The sequence below is a fragment of the Octopus bimaculoides genome, chromosome 2 (assembly GCF_046866305.1).
Source record: "Octopus bimaculoides isolate indiv1 chromosome 2, ASM4686630v1, whole genome shotgun sequence".
In the NCBI taxonomy this organism is placed as follows: domain Eukaryota; kingdom Metazoa; phylum Mollusca; class Cephalopoda; order Octopoda; family Octopodidae; genus Octopus; species Octopus bimaculoides.
Genome location: NC_142929.1, coordinates 43810217 through 43833392, shown reverse-complemented (window position 1 = coordinate 43833392; position 23176 = coordinate 43810217).

Here is a 23176-nt window from a genome sequence, read left to right as displayed (position 1 = left end):
TGGGGTGGAGGCACATTTCTGTAGTTATTCCAAAATTTTATATACTGAGCGGGTGAATACAGTTATAATATTTACTGAGCGAGTGAGTACAATTTATTTACTGAGCGAGCGAGAACAGTTACAGGATACAAAGGAAAATTCAACGAAACATAGTAATACTAAATAAATTGGGAATCAAATGCATAAATATAATTTTGCGATTAGCAGAAAACCACTACTAGTGTAATCAGAGTAAAATACTTATTGATTTTGTAGCAAATCTTTATAAATGTTTCCTTCGTTATTTGTTTTGAATAAAATCTCAGCAATAATACAGGTTACATAGTCATAGTTGTGCTTGTATTAGGCGGAAGCTTTGATGGGAATGTTCTCGACTATGATGGAAGAGGACCATTATATGTACATATATATGTACATATATATATATATATATATTATATATATATATATATATATATATATGAATGAAAGTAAATATGTGTGTGTGTAAGTATGTATGTATGTATGTATGTTACTGTGGTTTGTACCCTGTGCATTTTACGTAGTGTGATATACACGTGTGCAAGTGTATATATATCTCACTCCTTTTCTGTATATATATGTCTATTCTGTTATTCAACTTTCGTTACACGATGCCAAGGAATTACTAACATGGGAATAGCCGGAGGAGTAAGTTCTGGTGAGAAAAAAAAAATTTAGTTACACGACAGGGTGACGAAGTTTCGGTGCCATCTGTCTGTCAGTATTTGCCTTATCTTTACTTGACGGCAAGAGCTGCCCTAAAAAACATACTGCAGAGAGAATCTTGTCACAAAATCCAATGTTTACACCCTATCACTGCCAAATAGCCCATATTTCGTCCACTACACCGGCTTCTAGCTTTTATATTAATCTCTTGCATATTTTCTTATTTGATTTTGTGAAATTCGTGCATGAAGTATATATACATACACACACACACACACACACACACACATGTGTATATGTGTGTGTGTGTGTGTGTGTGTGTGTGTGTGTGTGTGTGTGTGTGTGTTGATAGCGAAATGCTTGACAGCGAGTTCGAAGTTTGTAAAAATTTATAAATACGGTACTCCGCTAAAAAGTTCTGAGTGATCCTTCAGTTTAGAGTTCAACTGTTTTTTGTATATAATTTTATATAAAAAGAAAGCTTCCCCCCCACTCACATGTATGTGTATATGTATATATATATATATATATATATATATATATATATTACACATATTTTTACATACATATATCCAATCATGCACACACACTCATATGTATGCATATAATAGCTGAATCACAGTCAATTAAAAAAGGCCATTGCTGTGAAGCTTAAATGGATATGATTATATTTCGTTATTCTCTTCGCACAAAGGAAAATAAAGAAGAATGCCCTGGCATGTTTCACTGTTCATTGATAGTCCATCTTTCTGTACATGAAGAGAATTCATACGAAAAAGTGCTATTTATAAGAAATACAAGCCAAAACTTAAAGGTAATAGCAAAACTAATTTACCAACTGAACGACCATTAGCGACACGATTAAAATATTTAACACTGTCTTAAGTACAAACACACGATGTGTTACGCGTGAACACATAGTACAATTAAACAGAACAAATAACGAAAATGAACTTCCTTGGTATTATACTCTGTATATCATTCACATGACCAAAACCTATAAACTGAAGTTCTCTTTGTCTTTCTCTCGTGAATGTGCTGTAGACGCCTTCAACTTCTGGAAGTCACCCAGCACCACTATTAAGAGTAATTTACCAACTATCGCAACGAGACAGTCTCTAGGCAGTTTCTCACTAGCAAAAAAATAGTAACCAAATACACCTTAAATAATTAAAGATTTATTGGATAATGTAGTCCCAGATATATAAAAAAGAAAACGGCATTGTAGATCCTTGGTTTACTCGATCAGGACTAATTTAGGGTTACGCAACAACTGTAAGACCATCAACGAGGCAATGAATATTGCAAAATCCTTTCAGCTTCCTAATTGCCATATAGCATCTTGATTTCTTCTTAAAAAGATTTCCAGAAACATTTCAGAAATCTTTGGTTCCTATACTAAAGTGAACCCTCTTCAAGATCCTCCCACTCTACTACATTTATCTTACTGCGGTGTTCATGCTTTGTTGTTGTTGGCACTCCGTCGGTTACGACGACGAGGGTTCCAGTTGATCCGATCAACGGAACAGCCTGCTCGTGAAATTAACGTGCAAGTGGCTGAGCACTCCACAGACACGTGTACCCTTAACGTAGTTCTCAGGGATATTCAGCGTGACACAGTGTGACAAGGCTGACCCTTTGAATTACAGGCACAACAGAAACAGGAAGTAAGAGTGAGAGAAAGTTGTGGTGAAAGAGTACAGCAGGGTTCGCCACCATCCCCTGCCGGAGCCTCGTGGAGCTTTAGGTGTTTTCGCTCAATAAACACTCACAACGCCCGGTCTGGGAATCGAAACCGCGATCCTATGACCGCGAGTCCGCTGCCCTAACCACTGGGCCATTGCGCCTCCATGTGGTGTTCATGCAACAACCCTAAAAAAGAGAGGTCACGACAGTGTTTCTAGAATCATTTTAAAGCGTTCATTTCATATCTAGCTTCCCCTTATTGTCAAACTCTATAATTTGTCCTTATCTCTAGAAGTTCTGATCAAACTATTGAAACACGCTACATTAAGTCCCATTTCTATGTAGGGTACTTTCTTTGATCCTATCCACTTTCTCTTTAACGTTCTCTCTATCAAAGTCTCAAATATGGTAGAAACACATTCAGTTTTTCTATCTCTTCAGTAACCACTTGTACAGTTTCCGTTCTCTCAGATTTACTCCTGTCTTACACTTATGCATCACGCTCCATTTCTTTCGATCGTCATAGCTTTACTGAAAGTAATGCAGTTACAAATACCATGTCTAGTACAATAATCTACCCGCTAACCTGCAGTCTATTTGGCTACTTTCGATCTTCATTTCTTAGATCGAAGACAACTTACTATCAGCAGCATATACGAAGTACTCTCTGCCACTCATACCTTATCTATTCTAGTGTGCCTTAAGATTCTGTTCACAAAAAAACAACAACAACAATACTTATAGTTATTCGTTGGTAAGTGTTATTACTATTCTTTATTCATTAACCTTAAGTTATTACTATTCTTTATTCATTAACCAACGCCACTTACACTCAAACTGGACATATCACGTTAGACCTGTAATGACTTCATAAAGAGATATCTTGAAAATAACTAACAGGAACATGCAGCTTAATCGCTTTTAACAATACAAAGATACAGTTGCTACACACATCTCTTGTTCAGGCGAAATAGCTAAAAAGAGAGGGATGAGGGTCAGTAAGATGACCTGGCATGGCAGTTCTACTTCAAGTCAGATTTGCTATATGCTTTAAACTTGATATCACTCAAGAAGCTAAAATGCCAACATAATTTTATCTTGTCAACGAGTTTGCTCTGGGATATTATCATTATACCCTATTCTTGTATGACCTGGTGTGTGTATGTTTGTGTGTGTGTGTGTGTGTGTGTGTGTGTGTGTGTGTGTGTGCGTGCGTGTGCGCGCGCGCGAGCGTGTGTGCGTGTGTGTAAGTACATATGCTTGCATGTACTTATATATATGTCTTTATCTTTTACCTTTTACTTATTTCAGTCACTTGACTGCGGCCATGCTTGGGCACCGCCTTGAATTTTTAGTCGAATGAATCGACCCCAGTACTTTTTTTCATTTTTTCCTTTTTAAGAAGTGGTACTTATTCTATCGGTTTCTTTTGCCGAACCGCTAAGTTATGGAGACACAAGCACAACAACGTCGGTTGTCAAGCGGTGATGGGGGTTTAAACACACACACACACACCCACACACACATACACACACACACACACACAAACACACACAGACACACACACACACACACAAACACACACACACACACTCAAACACACACACACACACTCACACACACATATATATACGACGGGCTTCTTTCAGTTTCCGTCTACCAAATCCACTCACAAGGCTGTGGTCCACCCGAGGCTATAATAGAAGGCACTTCCCCAAGGTACCACGCAGTGGGACTGAACCCGGGACCATGTGGTTGGGAAGCAAGCTTCTTTATTTTTACATAGAGAAAGAAAGAAGCTGCGGACTGGACTCAGACATAATGTCATATGAGATGAAAAGTGAAAATGATGATTAATGGGGGAAACAGACAACGCCCGCCAATTGTTCGTTTCCCGAAAACATTGTTCTCTTATTTATCATACATGAGGCAATAAACCTCTTACAGTTGTTCATAATTGTTCATTAAAACACAAAAATGAGGCACTACGTCTCGTACCTTGGTTAAAAACAGAATGAGGTTTCAAACCTCTTATCAGTTCTCAACATCGAGGCTTTCCAACCTCTTACCCACAGTCCTCTTCAAATTCAGTATCGCTTGTGACCCCGTACCCTGCCATTTCCCACACCTCACTCAAGCACAAAGCGAGTGACGTGTCGAGGCCGCCCGGTCACAAGCGATATTCCTCATTGAGCTTCTTCAGCCTTTGCAACACGGGAAACGATATGACCTCCACAGCTATCTGCAGAGGCCATTCGGGATCCCGTGAGCAGGCCAGAATTGCTCCCTCTTGGTGCTTCTCCAACACTTCCTCCGTGACCGGAAGATCCGCCTCCCCTCTCTCATCCCTAGGATCCTTCGGTGAGTACCCATTGTTGCTCACCCTTTTCCTCTTGCGGCCCTTCTTTGAGGAGTCCTCCTCCTCCTCGACCGCCTCCGTTCCCTCTTCTACAGAGGTCTGAACCAACTGCTCCAGGACCTTGCTTTGGTCCTGGGAGCAGTTCTTTTTTATATGGCCAAGTTCCAGACACCGGTGACACTTGGGGGGGGGGGACCCTCAAGAATCACCGGGTATCTGCACCCAGCCATAGTTAAAAAGTCTGGAAAGACTAAATCAATTACTGATTGGGTCTGCAGGGTCAAAATAACTTTTGACCCGACCCAATCAGCCACTATAACAATTTAACATTAAAGAAATTGGTGCCGCTGCCACCCACACCCCGGCGGATAGTGTCCTCTATCCAGCCTGGTTTTAAATTCGGTGGCAATCCGCAAACCCAAGCCCGCGTCAGTTTCTTCCTACAGTACGTGGGAAGAAACAAAATTTTATTGCCCTCCAGGGGCTGGCTCGCAAAAATGCGAGCCTCCACCGTGGTGTCAAATAGCAACCAAATCGTTGCATATAAGACACTCCGGGCAATAAACTTCACAGTTGGTAGATAGTCCTTCAACTCTTCTTCTATTACTTCTTTGGAGAACACGGCGATGGCGTCGAGAACCTTCGAATATGTTCTCAACACCACCGTCTTCTCCTCTTGCTGTTTAAGCCACTCTTTGGGTGGGATAATCACCCACTCCAAGACATTCTTTTTCGCCATGCTTTTTTAAAAAAATTCTCTTAATAGTTCAACAAAAATTATGAAAAGTAAAGAATTAAAAACAAAATCCCGCTCCCACCCCAAAAAAAGCAGTTAGAAAGAAGACAAGAGAAAAACATAAAAACAAAAGATAATAAGAAATGAAAAAAAAAATACAGTTTAGCACGACGACAGTTCTTTGCCCTGTGATAGTTCAAATCACTGCAACAGCTTCTTCAAAAAATTAAATTCAGGCCAACCGGTACTCCTGGCCCTTGTAGTTTCCAAAAAGGTACTCCAGTTGAGTCGGGTACACAGAAGCAGGAACAAAAAATAATTTACCATTAGATGGTAAATACACAATAAAGAATATTTTTTTTCACAGAAGCAAAAAAAAAAAAAAAAAAAATTCCACAGTTTATGGCGGCAGAGGATCCGCCCACCAAAATATTTAGCTTAAAAGTGAACAATTTTGCCCAACTGTAGGCAGACCAGAGTCCAGAATCCAGTGAGGATTTCTTGTTTGTACAAAAAATAATACAGCAAACAACAACCCCCCACTGGACCCAATAAACAAAAGTCTTACCTTACAGCTGAGCTTTTTCAATCAATATTTCGCCAGCTGTGCACCATCGTGGCGACTTCTGCAGTGTAAGAACACTGACACAACCGGATGCGGGAGAAAGCTTCTTACCACACAGCCACGCCTGCGCCTATTGTCTTTATGTATATCATTTTTATTTATTTAGTTACTCAAGGTAGAAGACCAGACCAACGTCCGATTTATCATAGCCCACAAGAGTGGAGAATGCTTTTCTACTCTAGGCACAAGGCCCGAAATTTTGGAGGGAGGGGGCCAGTCGATTAGTTCGATCCCAGTACGCAACTGGCATTTAATTTATCGCCCCAGAAAGGATGAAAGGCGAAGTCAAAAGAATTGAGATGATTGTTTTAAAGTTGATGCAGCGAATAAAACATTGTACCAGTTGCAGGTTAATGTTTAGTGTTAGTGGTAGGATAAATTAGAGCTAAGAGATAAGTGCAGACTAACATACTAATAGAATGAGCTGCTTATAACTAAATTTTAGTTATGCTTATAATGAAAAGAAAAGTCGTTAGTGCTAATAACAACTCTTATCAAAAAATGCAAGGCGGGCAACACCGAAACTAAAATTGATTGAAATTTAAATGGAGTTAACAGTAGAGAGTGACAACAGTGGTTTTGTTTGGGTTTAATTAGCTCTTCCAACAAAGCATATTTTTATCCGTACTTAGAATTAACGCTATACATATTTGAACATTAGACATCAAGCACTTACAGTCTTCTGTCAGTTGAGCAATGTATCTTGTGCCGATGCAACGCCTACCACTATATTCCATAAACCAGAGGTTTCCAACTACCGGGCCACTGACCAGAACTGGGCCGTAAATCATTTGATACCAGGCTGCACAGAAAAAAACTAATTTTAAAATTTTGTTTCTATTTCAATGATTATCACAGTCCGCAGGAAATTTGCCCATTTTATGTGTATATGTGTGTGTGTGTGTGTTATATATGTAATAATTAAATTATATATTATGCACTTTATTATTTTTTGTAATGCACGTGATTCCCCGGTCCGTGGAAAAGTTGTCTTTCATGAAACAGGTCCGTGGTGCAAAAAAGATTGGCGGGAGGGGGGGGGGGCTGTTGCTATAAAGGGTTAGTAGTTGGCGAGCGGTAACGTTGTTGTCGGCAAAAGTCAACTTAGACTGAAAACAGTGCGTAGTGGGACTGTACGTCGGGCATCCTGACTGCAAGGCAAGCTTCGAAACTATTTGGTTATTCCTGCATCCCTCAGATTCCACCACCATTCTTACAACTTCATACACAACAAAAACAACACTGACAACAATAACAATAATATTTTTTTAATGTAAATATGTTTCTTTTTCAAAAAAGAAAAAGAGAAGAATGGGAGAATGCAAACAGTTTGTTTGTGTATATTTGTTGCTATATATTGACAACTCTCCTGATATTTACTTTGTTGACAAAGTATACATTCTTTTGAAAGATTGTTCAACTTCTACATGTATTACTGGGAATGTAAGGAGAGCGGGAAGAGGAAAGAGGCCTTGTACGTCGAGTAAATTTTATAAAGCTTTAGTGAATGGCTGGAATGACGAGGTTAACTGTATTGTCTATCCAGTTATGTTTCGTTAGTAGGGACTAAAGTTGACATAGATTATGATATCAGGGTGTTCTGATTCTCATATAGATATTATTCATAGTTTATTATTTTCACAATTTCATATTTTAGGATTAAGAAATTATATGAAGCGTAGTTCGTTTTTGGTATAATCTAACTCTCCATGGTTTACAGTTCTTCCTTCAGTGATGTTTTCATTAGCCTCTTCCATTCACGGCAGTGTTTCTGTTTTAATTTCCTTAGTGTTGCCGATTGGGATATTGAAATTGTTATCAGCGTCTTGTAACTGTCTAAGATAAGGTATGGCATTGTTCTCAATATTTCAAATAATCAAAGCAGTGAACTGGCAGAGTCGTTAGCAGGCCGGGCAAAATGCTTAGCGGCATTTCGTCCGTCTTTACGTTCTGGGTTCAAATTCCGCCGGGGTTGACTTTACCTTTCACCCTTTCAAGGATCGATAAAATAAATACCAGTTGAGTATTGGGGTCCATTTAATTGTCTTAGTCTCTCCCACGAAATTGCTGGCCTTGCGCCAAAATTGAAACCAATATTTCGAATGATCAAAGCGGCAAGCTGACAGAATCTTTAGCACGCTGGGAAAAATGCTTAGTGGCATTTCGTCTGTCCGTACGTTCTGAGTTCAAATGCCGCCGAGGTCAACATTGCCGTTCATTCTTTCGTGGTCGATAAAGTAAGTACCAGTTCAGCACTGGGGTTTTTGTAATCGACTTAGTCCCTTCTCCAAAAACTGCTGGTCTGGTACCAAAATTTGAAGCCAATATTTCAAATAATCTTAACTGGGTTGCATTTAGATCTAGCTTAACTTTGCTTGCAAATAAAGATTTAAGATTTCATAAACAATGCAGATGTAATGAAGAAGTCTAACGTCATTTTTGAAATAACACAGAGGAAATTTTAAATAATCTACAGAAACACTTTTAAAATAGTTTTCAAAAGTGTAGCTAGACCTCAAGTATGGTAATATTATATGAGGACCGCACTTTATTAAGGATCGGATTCTTGTAAAAGAAATCTATACAGGAAGGCCGCCAAATTAGTTGCGATATTATAGAACAACTCGAAAACAGTGCATGACTTTTATTCTCTGTCCCAATTGCACCGAATTACTGTTTTTACTTGTGTGTTCCACCAATATTCTTTATTTTTAAAAATGTGAATACATGCTGGTTCTGACATGCTTTTGGCGTTTACGTCCAGGGAGGGAAAGGTGATGGTGGGTGAAATGTGTAATTTTTTTTCTCCGTTACTTCGCCCGTCTGTAACCATTTCACGTAATTATCTGAAAGGAAAAGCGAAGAGCGAAAGAAAAAGGAAAAAGAAAAAGAGGGTAAGGCGAAGAGTGAAAGAGAAATAGGGCAAGTGCTGTGTAATAAGCCTACAAAATTGTGCATAAAGTAAATAAAGTATATATATAAAAGTGTATTAAGTAATCATTGTATTCCAATTTCCTTCACCTTTCAATGATCAGCAGATGAGCGACTATCTTTTGATACAGACACAGCACAGGTTACGCTTTCAGGTTTTTTTAGATAAAGTTTTCAGAAATGACCCAATAAGTTTACCATTAATTCCATAAAATATTTAACTTATTGAAAAAAAAAAAAAACCGTCACAACAAACAGAAAGACAAACTCAATAGCGATCATATCACAAAAATCCGAACGTTATCATCACTAACCATCTCTAATTTATTATTTTTTCATATTAACCAGTTAGAGACTTTCACGCATTGTCAATTGGTGGGCGGTTAAATCGCTTTCCGCATTAACGGTAATAAAAATTTGAGCCGATATACCTTCCCGCGTTCACAGGGTGACTTCACTTACACGTTAATTCAGTCGATCAAACAACTGAATCCTTTTCGTCAAATGACGGAGATCCACCACCACTACCACTACCAAAACCACCACCACCACCACCATCACCACCATTACCACCACCGCCACCACTAAAACTACCACCACTACAACCATCCACTACCACTATTTAGTGTGTGTGGGACAGATACACTTTCGCAGTGTTTCTATTTCACAGCTCCTATATTGTTTGCAAACACTCTAAACTGCATTCAAACACTTAATATTTATTTTACCGTATAATTTTCAAACTCAACATATCATAGTGTACATATTCTGCCTTTGATATCGATCTTTCTTCCCGCTGGTCTATTGGTCGGTAGGTAAGTAGGTCGGTCCTTTCCAATGGCTTCATCTTAGCTTATTTTGTCATTACCTCACTGATTGTACCACTTCTACACCTTAAGCCTATCTCGTTATTTCGTTGAGAAGACAACGCCCAATGTCTGTTCAGACAGTACATAATATGTATTAAAGTAAGTAGGATATAGTAAAAAATATTAAAGAAAGAAAGCGTCTACCGGAAGCGGCATTATTCTTATGGCCCGAAAGGTGACGTTTATTTGCTCGCCTAGCGTCGTATTATGATAGACTGTTTAAATAGTGCCCCGATATGTAGACCTGCGGCGGCTGGGAATTTGTAGCTATATTTGTGTGTATAAGTGCGTATTTAATTATTCATGCATATTATGGATATGTATGTGTCTGTGTGGGTTTTTCTGAAGGTTCAATCGTAGATACATTACTGTTATATATATATATATATATATATATATATATATATAATTGTATGTGCGTATCTATCTATCTATCTATCTATCTATCTATCTATCTATCTATCTATCTATTCAAACATATATACTTACATACATACATACATACACACACACTCACACACAAGCACACACACACAAACACACACATATATATATATGTTTATTTATTTTATTTATATGTACACATACAGATTTGAATAACTTTCTGTTTTTATCTCCTAACGCACGCACCGCATATACATGCGCGGGTACTCACGCAAGCACACACACACGCACACATTCACACACACACACACAAGCACACACACATACGCGCGCGCGCACACATACACACACGCACGCACGCACGCACACACACACGCGTTTATTCCAGCTCTGTATGCGTGTTCACTTCCCTTTTGCTAATCCATCTTTTCTTCTCCAGCATGGAGGCGTGGAGAGAAATACATAGATAAGGGAGAGAGAGTGTGTGTGAGAGGGAGAGAGAGAGACAGAGACAGAGATAGCGACAGACAGACAGGCAGACAAAGGGAAAGAGAAAGAATAAGAGAGAGTGTGAAAGATGGGACTTTATTTATTTATTTATTTATTTATTTATCCCAGTGGCCCCTATTGAATAAGCCACTGGTGTGTAAGTCCTGAACATCCGTTTCATTCACAATACTTTTTTTTACCTTAGCTTTCCTTTATAAACATTTTTCTTCTTTTTTATTTTTCCGGCTGTTACTGAAACAAAAGCTTTCCGCAAAGTCTTTTCATCTCTTTTAAATTAGGAAACTCAAATATTCCTTCCCAACCCCCTCGTCCCTTCGTATTTTTTCCTATTATTGTTGTTCTCGTAGTTGTCGTCGTCTTTGCTACGTTATTTCATTTCTTTATTTATGATTTTGGTGTTGTTGCTTCTTTCAATCGCTTTTTCGTTTTACTTTTTTCCTGTCTCGTTAAATAGTTATTTGCTTAAGCAATATATGCATCTATTCATCGCCATTCCTCTTTATCTATACCTACCTACCTACCTACCTACCTACCTACAAAGCTACCTTCTTTCCTTCCAACCGTTCTACCCATTATCATACCTACCAACCTAACAACCTACCTGTATATATTACTTTTCTATCGCCGTTCGTCCCTTCTCTGCCTATGGTTTACCGATCTAACTAATCTAATCTAATCTAATCTAATCTAATCTATCTATCTATCTATCTATCTATCTATCTATCTATCTATCTATCTATCATTCTGAGTGCATGTATATATGTACATAGATATCTATATAAGTATATATATATACATACACACACACACACACACACACACACACATATATATATATATATATATATATATATATATACATGTATGCATATATGTATATATATATGTGAGTGCATATATATAGGTATATATATATATATATATATATATATATATATATATATATATATATATATATTTGTATATGTATGCATGTATGCATGTGTATGTGTGTGTGTGTGTGTGTTTATATATAAACACACATATATATGTCAGCCTGCATGCCTCCTTCGTCTCTCTAATCATCCATCCATCCGTCTATCCATCCATCCATCCGTCATCTATCTATCTATCTATGTATCTATCAACGTAACTACCCAACTACTAGTAACCATCCCACGACTTATCTATTAAAATAAACAAAACAAAACAAAACAAAATACGGGTGGTATATCCGTTTCCGGACAAAGTGTTCAATGATGTTATAAAAGCTCCGGTAAGATAACTTGATGTGTAAGACTGAAGTACGGTGTAAATGGCTGAGATAAAACGATAAAATGAAAGCTTTTCTTTCCGAAAGTGTACCTTCGAACTCAGTTCAACAAAGACTTTGAAAGTGAAACAGTTTAAACCCGGAGAACTAGTGGTTTGTACAGTTAAGTTTCAATTGTGAGATATAATAGCCATAATGATAACCTTGTAGGTCGAATAAGATATTCAACTAGTTTTGTATACCTTGGTAAATGTCTCGTGACGAGTTTAATGTGCCATGATCTCTTGTACACCAGCTACCATATGTAGCCGATAATCAGAAGCAGGAACCCAGATGAATTCAGTGGCATGCAAAAAGGTAATAGTTATTGGATTGTGATTTATAGTTGAGGATTGAACCAGCCTTTTTCCAACCTCAACTATCTGCGGTTTGAGATGACCCGTGGTGCGTTAGGCGAACCGTGGCGTATGAAATATACCGTGGAGTGTAACAACACCATGAATGTAGTTGTGGTTAATGAAGTGATATGATGAATTACAATATCAGACCACAGATCTAGAGACTCTCTAAAAGTTGTTCTACATGTCAAGAATATGTCCATGAAAACGTTCTCACGGGCTGCACCACTGCGGATATTGCATGCTAAGCCATAAATGGCTGACATTGTTGCTTTATATCAGGTCAGTCCTCGCTGAACAAGCTTGTAATCAATACCAGTCTAACTGTGACTATCCTGTCTTTTTGCATATAACGAAGAATATCATCCATTATGTTCTTTAAGCTATTTTTCGGGAAAAGATTCGAGTACTATTTCTTGCATTTCGAGTGAGAGCATACTGGAGACCACTTGCAGCTTGTAGGGCTTAGGTTTCCTTAGTTGAGGGGCAATTCAAAATTTTTCAAACTTCAGGCTCTTCTTCTTGATAAAAGACCCCATTCGCTCCTATTCAGTACAAGGTGACGGTTCAAGGAGTTATGGTTGTTGTTTTTGATATCATGAAATCTCCCTTCATCTTTTTTTGGGAACGCTTACCGAGAACTAATTTATCATAAATTAGTTGATCCGAACGTCAGAGATTATCAATACAGTTGACATGACTAACTCATCGAATATGACATTTGAGGAGGTGAGTCTCAATACTGAGACAGTCTGCTTTTCTAGCGCTTGTGTGTCGGGTGAAAAAGATTTCTAGTAAGCCTTCACACCAGGGTATAGTTATACAAACATATCAATAAAGTTAGGTAGACACCAAAACTTTTCCAGAATTATCCTCAATGCACTTCTATCTCTTGTATCAAAAGCTGGTATACCAACTTAATAACCTTCACCTCGGAGCAAAACGAACATAACTATACACCTATGCCCTATAAATAATTCTATAACTTATTTTCCTTTTGATTATTTTAATCTATTATGTTCACCTCTTTCAGGTTTCATTTCTTTCTCTTCCTTACTCTTGTTAGCTTCTACCACCATAATCATTGCTTGATCTTCTCCTTATCTATATAGTATTCTGTCTTATTGTTTTCAATATACATTTTCACGTCTCTTCACTCAGAGCATACAAACCTGTTCCTTTTAATGAAACTTTACTGATTTTTGCCGACAAATACCTTTAGTTTCCGTCTTGTGTTTTGTATTCTACTTCTAACACCAACTTCAGACATACGCCGAAGGAGTCTCTGCGTAGTCGTTTGACCAACTTGAAAAGGCAATAAAATTCTCTCCAAAACACGCTACTGGCTTGAAAGAGGAGACTTGTGTAGGATGTATACGTACGTAGCTTCATTTATACGTACGTTTGTGTTCATATATGTATCTATCAATTTATACTCATGTTCATGTATGCATTTATGCATGTCTACAGTCATGTATAGAAATATATACCTACGTACGTACATACGTGCATACGTACGTTCATACATACACACACACATACATACATACATACATACATACATACATACATACATACATACGTACATACATACGTGCCTGGTGTACCCTAATCAGACGGGTAGTCATGATGGGTATACTGAGCTTTGTATATTTTATCTCAGTGTCACTTTGATGGCATGCACTGCTCTCACTCAATAATAAATATACATACATACATACATGCAGGCATACATACACACACGTCCATCCATCCATCCATCCATCCATCCATCCGTCCGTCTGTCCGTCCGTCCGTCCGTCCGTCCATCCGTCCGTACGTACATACATACATACATATATACAAGGGTGCTGTCAACTTATACACGACATTGACAAGTTATCTCATCCTAGATGTTTAAGGCAACAGCCATAAACAATGCCTGTGTTGAAATTTAAAGTCGTGCTGGTCTATCGTTCTTCAGTCCCCTATCATCAGTACCCTTACCAGTGAAGCATTCTGCGGAATGGCTGAACCCGATGTAGCCTAGAAACTGGACTAGCTGATTGGAACGTTGAAGGCCTTGCTGTCCCCAGAATTCAGATATGCAACGCAAATGGGACGTCATCAAATTCAAATCTTCATTCACACTGATTGAAATATCCATAGACCAACACTGCTTCGCCTGCCTCCGTTCACGTCACAGCCAGACGCGTTGCTCAATTCGGTGCCCTCCTCATCAACCCATGCCCTTCTTGACGATGAATATTGGAGTGGCCCCGAACCTCGGTTTCCACGTCCGTGAGCCACTCAAATGCCATTGTGGGGCGGTAATCGATGAATTCGGCCTGCATTCCTTATCTTGAAGTCATAGCGCGGGCTGGCTCCTCTCGACACGCCGTTCTGAATGACATAATTAGAAGGGACCACGACGAGGTCGGCTTCCCGTCTAAACTGGAGCCAATAGGTCTTGACCGCGGGGATGGTAAGAACCCCGACGGAATAGCCTTCTTCCCATATATGGGGGGGGGGGCATATACCTAATCGGGTGATAATACGAGCTGCGACACTTTCTCCGGCTCCAACCTTACTTGCATCGGCTGCAAATCCTGGTAGCTCCACCCGTAACGTCGAATAGAGAAAAATAAACAAATACAGGAGTCTAACCGGCTGCTATCAGTTTGTACTGGTCGTCGTCGAGACCGCAAGTATTCTTGGACCCTGCACTGCAAATTTCCTCCGAAAAATGGGGATTACTGCCTCCTGTCTGAGAAATGAGCTCCATGAAGTGGAGTGGCTGTTGCAAGTATCGCTGTCTATTCTCCGTGGCAAAGCCTTTGCAGTCATGTCTGCGAGGCGCGGCCAAATACGCCATTTGTTCTGGAGTGTACAACCAGCTATACAACCAGCTACTCCCTACCTGCCATCTTCTTTACATAACATACTAGCCTGATCCCTTCCCACCTTTTTTAAAATGTTTACTTGGTGAGGTAGTTCAGCGGTTATTCTCTCGATAATTTGATCTTTTATACTCTTTTTTTCTTTTCTTCTAAAAACCAAGCAGCCTATGTATATATGTATACATGTAGATGTAGGTATGTACATATATGTATGGATATATGCATATATCTATATATTATTTATTATATATATATATATATATATATATATATATATATATATATATATATATATACACATACATACATATATACATACATACATACATATTTGATTAATAAATTCAAAATAGGATAAAAATCTTTTACAAGAATTTTATCAGGAAGCTAGTGTGTAAAAAAATTAATAACGGAAATTTCTATTCTCAAGAATATAATCATTCGTTTATATTTATATAAGGGCATTATTACAGAATAATGCCACACAACAGACTTCCCAAATAAACACATTTTAGTGCATATATATATATATATATATATATATATATATATATATATATATATATATATATATATAAGTTTAAGGGTATATATTATCTGGGCGGATACCGTGGTAGCTCTCAGTTATGTTCCAGGTTTCGGCTAACCGCATCGATTAGTATTTAACGTCTATGACAACTAGGAGTTGTTACTCACGCTGTAAATTTCTCCGATGGGTAATTCCATGTTCACTTCCCTGGATGGTAATATTATCTGGAGTGTATATCTGCAATAATTATAACGATAGTGAATATGGAGACTGGTACATCATCAAAGATTATTTCCTTTTATTTTACAGTGTCATACAGCATGTTTCTATTGCACAGAGAATGGGTAGTTGTATATGCAACCGGGCAAAATTTTCTGTGCAGATTCGTACACACACACACACACACACACACACACACACACACACACACACACACACACACACATACACACACGCATACACAAATGCACACATACGCGTGTGTCTGTGTCATTGTGCTTGTGTTTGTCCTACCCCACCATTTAACAACCGGCGCTGGTTTGTTTGCCTCCTGTACCTTGGCAGTTCGGGGAAAAGAGAAATATAAAATAACTACCGAGTTTTAGAGAAGTGAGCGCTGGGTTTGATTTATTTGACTAAAACCTTGAAGGTAGTGCCCCAGCATGACCGCAGTCCAATGACTGAAAGAGGTAAAAGATAAAAGTTAACAAAAACAACCTTTAAACTGTTGAATGATTGTTTTTGATCTTAGAATAACAAAACAATTCAGGGACTAGGCCTTTTCATTGGAATTTAAACATTAACTAGAAAGTCATGTATGTACGTATACACACATACACTCTCGCTCTCATACACACACAGACATGTATAACAGAATACGGAAACATCGTAACATTATCTACGGGAGTCTCAAACGTTGTGCTTACTGTAAATTGTGTAACTGTGACCTAGCCACCACGCCAGAGCGTCATCTCAATTTTAACCACAAATGGAAGACTTAGCCGAACAAGATACGACTACACAATCTTATCTTTACCAATCTTCCCTTTTACGAAAGCAAGAAAACACAAATTCTACTTATATCAAGAGAACAACTATCAGCGCACCACACCCGCCCCAATCATGAGAAGCACTCAAGTGGATCCTTTACATTGCTCCAAATGATGTACCTCACATTGATCAAGGAACTCTCTTGGTGAAAGCACACCCATAATATAACTCGGACAACATTCTAACTATTGGCCTTCTCACAGCCAGAAAATGCTTCCCTTAATAATAATGATTGGTACCCTACATAGTTCAGATGAAGTATTGCTCTCACATTTGGGTTTATACTGTTACTGTACATAAAGACCCTAGACTTCATCTACAAAAAAATTGGTAGAAGGCCACTCACAGACAGATTCTAGCTTTCTGTTCACGGACATGCTGTCTCTTCTCTCTGTCTTTTCTACCGCTATAATAGCTTCTGCTTCACAGATATGTCTGGGGTCATTCCACTCCCAGGCCCTGTAGTAATCACTATTCTCAGTCCTTCGTTTTCAGGTTGTCTACACTCCTGAACTCCCTCTCTGCTCATGTTTTTCTCAAAGGTGAAGACTTATTCGTCTAGGTGGAATGTAATGTATCTATCACAGGTGCAAGTCATCTTACACTTCCTGTCAATATCGATGATATTCTATACCTTTCAGGATATGCATTCATGCATAACTTTCTGTTGTAGTGATGAGTATCCCTCCCACAATTTTCTGTTTAAGTCGGTTAGTTTAGCTGGCTTCGATCACATGAAACGGCTGTAACTAACTTCGTGCGTCCCCAAAAGGTTATTTTTACTGATGAGTACATATGTACTCATTTCTTCTTTTACTATTCAGCCAATGCTGTCATTGTGTTACGATCTGGCGCTCCTGGACTATCACACACTCCCGTCTGAGTCAGATCTTGTCAGATTTGCTAATGATGTGGAAGTTATCAATAGTAACGACGGACAAGATGTATCAGATGGAGGGATGGATAAAAAATATATGATAGTCTAAAAACCATGCAGCCTATGAGCGCCAGATCATATCACACAGGCAACATGAAAGGAAAAGGAAAGGGGAAAAATGAGCAAATCCCATGTGTTAATAACATTCTTGACTTGATATCCTGTTGCAGATCCCTATCGTTGTCGAGCGCTAGTACCCAGAATGTTAAAACAAGCACTGGTACTATAAAAGTGTTATAGCATAGTCTTATTGAATTTAGATAATTCTGACTTCCATATATTCCGAAGTCTATTTAAGTATTCCTTTGTGACTTTAGCTTTACACAAAGCATTAACGCATGCAACTTTATCCTCAGTCCTAAGATAACTGCAGCATCTGTTATTCGAGAGAGGTCAAACAGACAGGCCATTGATATCCATATTTCTTGTCTGGTCAGTTACGTTCCCTCAACCAACAACCAGATATGAGCATTTAGTTGACCAATGTTCATTCCTGTATCTCATTAGAATGTTGCAACTATGCAGAATTTTTTGCATTGTTAGAATATTTATTTCCTTTTCTTTTTCTACTTCTGTACTACAATGCTTCAAGCAACCTATAACACGCTTATGTATGTATGTATGTATGTATGTATGTATGTATGTATGTATGTATGTATGTATGTATGTTTGCATGTGTGTCTCTTCTATTTTTTAATTATGATAAATCTTCCACTGAGGAGGGAGCCGGTTTCCAAAAAAGATATAAGGCATAAGGCTCCATCTTTGGGATATAGTTAACACAGACAAATTCACACTTGGAACTTGAGAAAAGTCTTGCATATTTTTACCGTTTCACTCACAGATTGCACTTGCAATGTACGAATTAGTCGATCGATCTCTCTTTCTAAAAATCCCAGTTTATCCAGATTCCCCTTTAAGCCTTTACTAACAAAACTTAGTGCTCCAATTGTTATTGATATGAATAGGAATTCATAGTCTGGATATAGAAGCTGGAGCATTCGATGCAGTTGACCGTAGATATCCTCTTTCTCTTTGATTTTCAAAGAGATATTCATATCTGCAGGGCAGCTGACCTCTATGACGGTACATACCTTTACCCCTTTGTTACAAAAAACAAAACAAAAAAACAAAACAATAATATGTGGCCTTTTATGGTTACACTTGACTGCTCACATCACCTTTGAGTTTTCTGATCACTTTTGAGTGTTCTGATCACTTTTGAGTGTTCTGATCACTTTTGAGTGTTTTGATCACTTTTGAGCACTTAATAATAAAAGTTTTTGTTTTACTTCTGTTATTTGGTAGATGCTGTTTGAGTGATACCAAGCACGACTCGAAGACTATAGAAACGATCTCACACCAGTGTTCTTCTGCACGCGCGCGTATGTGTGTGTGTGTATCTGCATCTGTGTATGTATGTATGCGTGTGTGTGTGTGCCTGTTTGTCTGTATGTATGTATGCGTGTATGTATGCGTGTATGTACGCATGTGGGCATGCATGTATGTACGTTTGCCAGCATATCAACTAATATGAAAAGTTCATGTCCTATTGGTGTTCCAATTAGTGACTTCTTATATTCTAAAATATACTTATATCAGTTTCTTTTCAGAAAAAATCATGAACAAAATAAATACATGGCATTATAGTTTATCAAAGGATGTAGATATTTACTGTACACAGTTTAGCAAGCGGGAACACACACACACACACACACACACACACACACACACACACACACACACACACACACACACACACACACACAAGCACACTCATCGAAACTATTTTAGTAAACACGGCGCAGCATTGGTTGACATGATTGAGAAAGTCGCTACCTTGTGCCTCGATCTTCTAGAAATAACAGTCAAATCTCCGTCTAATCACACTTTACCGTACTAAAAAATGAAGGACCGTTAGGTATTGTGGTCCCTTGACTATATAAAGATCAACTTTTCTTAAGTAAAGGTTGACCTGGGGCTAAATTAAAGTGGATATTTTTTTCAGGATAACAAATTAGTATAGTCCTCCTATTAAACCATCAATTAATCAATTAGTCGGTCGATCGATAAGTACACTCCTGCATCCATCCAGTCACCATTCCAACTATCCCATCTATCTCCACACATTAATCCATTCGTCTGTCAATATATCAACCCATCCATCCATTCATCCATCAATCCACCCATCTATCCATCCATTAATCAATCCAACCATTCACCCACCTAGCCATCCATCCATCCATCCATAAATCCATCTATCTAGCCATCCATCAATCCACCCACCCATCCATTCATCCATTAATCAATCCACCCATCCATCCATCCATCCATCCATCCATCCATCCATCCATCCATCCATCCATCCATTCCTACACTCACCGACCTATCCAGCCATCTAAGCAAACAAGCAAGGAAGCCAGCCAGCCAGCCAGCCAGCAAGCAACCAGACAGCGACCGGCCGACTGACCGACTGACCGACCGACCGACTGACCGTCTGACCTACCGACCGGCCAGCCAACCAACTCATCAGTCGATCGATTCGAACTTCTGACCATACATCAATCCATCCATCCATTCCCACAACCATCTATACATCCTCTCATATATCCATCCATCCAATCAACCTACCCCTCCAGATTACTAACCAACCGTCTTTCTTACTATTCATTCATTCAATCATTCATTCATTCATTTATTCCTATTTCTTTTTACTCCAAGTGTCACTCACCTATCCTCCACCTTCCTTCTACACCCACTTTTACATCAATTTCCTTTCCTTCTCACCCTCTCCCTCGACCCAACTCTCCTTTAGCTTTTTGGTCAACTGAGATAGTTTCGTTGAAATTTCTGAAATGTCCGAATACTTTTTCGTTAACCGGAAGTTGTAGCTAGTACAAGATATTTGGCGTATGTCGTAGGAGGGAGAATGGGTTAGAGGACTGCGAGGAATAAGGAATGCTGAGAAAGAGAGAAAGAACGAGAGAGAGAGAGAGAGAGAGAGAGAGAGAGAGAGAGAGAGAGAGAGAGAGAGAGAGAGAGAGAGAGATGAGATAATGAGGGAAGGAGAGAGAGGCGGGAGACCAGAAATGAAACATACAGAGAAAAAAAGAGAACAGGATTGGTTCATATACAAAGAGCGAAATATAGAATAGATGTTGAGTGTTGGACTCACACGTGCGCACACAGATATCCGCCCCACCCCACCGACAAGTACAAACGCATATATACCTGCATGTATGTATTCTTTTCTATGATGACATGGAGATAGATATGTATCCGTGTTACTGCCTCAACAGGCGTTATCAGCACAGCTGTTATCCTGCCTTGTCTCCTGCAAGTTATCTATCTATCTATCTATCTATCTATCTATCTATCTATCTATCTATCTATCTTTCTCTCTCCTCTCTATCTGTCTGTCTGTCTGTCTGTCTCTATATATATTTATATATGTGTGTGTGTGTGTGTATACATACATACACATATACATACATACATACATACATACATACATACATATATATATATATATGTATATATATATATATATATATATATATATATATATATATATATATATATATATATATATATATATATATATATACATATATATATATATATATATAGGGAGAATTCACAAAAAAAAAAAAAACAAAAGACGACGACAGGTTGTGTAGACAACAAACAGATGTATCAGTATAACGCTTGAGAAGTGAAAAAGTCTTTAACGTTTCGAGCCTACGCTCTTCCACAGAAAGGAACACAGAAAGAAACAAGGAGAGAAAAGAAGAATGTGTAGTTGCTAGCGATCTATCATGGCGAATGCCGGACAGAAGGGTCACACATATATATATAAGACCTTAAATACATTCACAAAAAAAAAAAAAAAATAGTAATCACCCCAGGTGCATAGCCCAATCCATAGTCGCAAGCATTTCAGCCCACATATTGAATCTATCAGCCAGCCAGTAGGTATTTAAGTTAAACGAGGATTACTACAACATAACACTAGAGATGGCGGGATATAAAGAAAAATCAGTATTCAACAAGGGGAATCAAAACAAGATAACTACATATAGTAAGGTAACCTATCCAGTACCACTGTCGAACTTTTAAGAGGTATAAGGATAATGCTAGACAGCCAACGCCCCAACAACAACTGAGCTTGATATAACAAACTGAATAGCATAACCTAAAGATAAAAATATTTAATAACCATCATTTATATAAAAGAAAAGCAAAGAATGCTCTACCCAATATAAACGCAAATATAAACCTAGGCTGTGTGGTAAGTAGCTTGCTTACCAACCACATGGTTCTGGGTTCAGTCTCACTGCGTGGCATCTTGGGCAAGTGTCTTCTACTATAGCCTCGGGCCGACCAAAGCCTTGTGAGTGGATTTGGTAGACGGAAACTGAAAGAAGCCCGTCGTATATATGTATATATGTATATATGTATGTATGTATGTATGTATGTATGTATGTATGTATGTATGTATGCATGTATGTATGTGTATGTACGTGTTTGTGTGTCTGTGTTTGTTCCCCCACCATTGCTTGACAACCGATGCTGGTGTGTTTACGCGTTCCCGTAACTTAGCGGTTCGGCAAAAAGAGACCGATAGAATAAGTACTAGGCTTACAAAGAATAAGTCCTGGGGTCGATTTGCTCGACTAAAGGCGGTGCTCCAGCATGACTGAAACAAGCAAAAGAGTAAAAGAGTAAATATGAACTCTTCCCTACAAGCACTACACTTGAAATCTCGAAATCAAAACTAAATCACTCACAATCATTAAAATGAACAAAGAACCTTGCAAAAATGCTAGTTCCGACCTTGACATATTTTAGCCCAAGCCCTCACTTCGGACATCGACTGGTGCAAATTTGAGGTCAGCAGCATATACCAACAAATAACATCCCCACCCATTAACATAAATTTACTTCAGTCAGTTCACTTTGAGGATAGCCAAATGGGTGGACCTTGATGAAACTGCACCGACAATAATGCAAGGTTGCATTTGCAACACCGAGTAGTCGCTGCAGCAGAAACACGTGTCGGTCATTATATGATGCTGTATAAGATTATAAAAGAGATTTCCTGGATGTACAAGTCTCCATACTCTTTATTATTTATAATTATACATATAAACTGGTACTGCGTCGGTTACTACGACGAGGGTGCCAGATGATCCGATCAACGGAACAGCCTGCTTGTAAAATTAACGCGCAAGTGGCCGAGCACTCCACAGACACGCGTATCCTTAATGTAGTACTCGGAGAGATTCAGCACGATACTGAATGTGACAAGGCTGGCTCTTTGAAATACAGATACAACTCATTT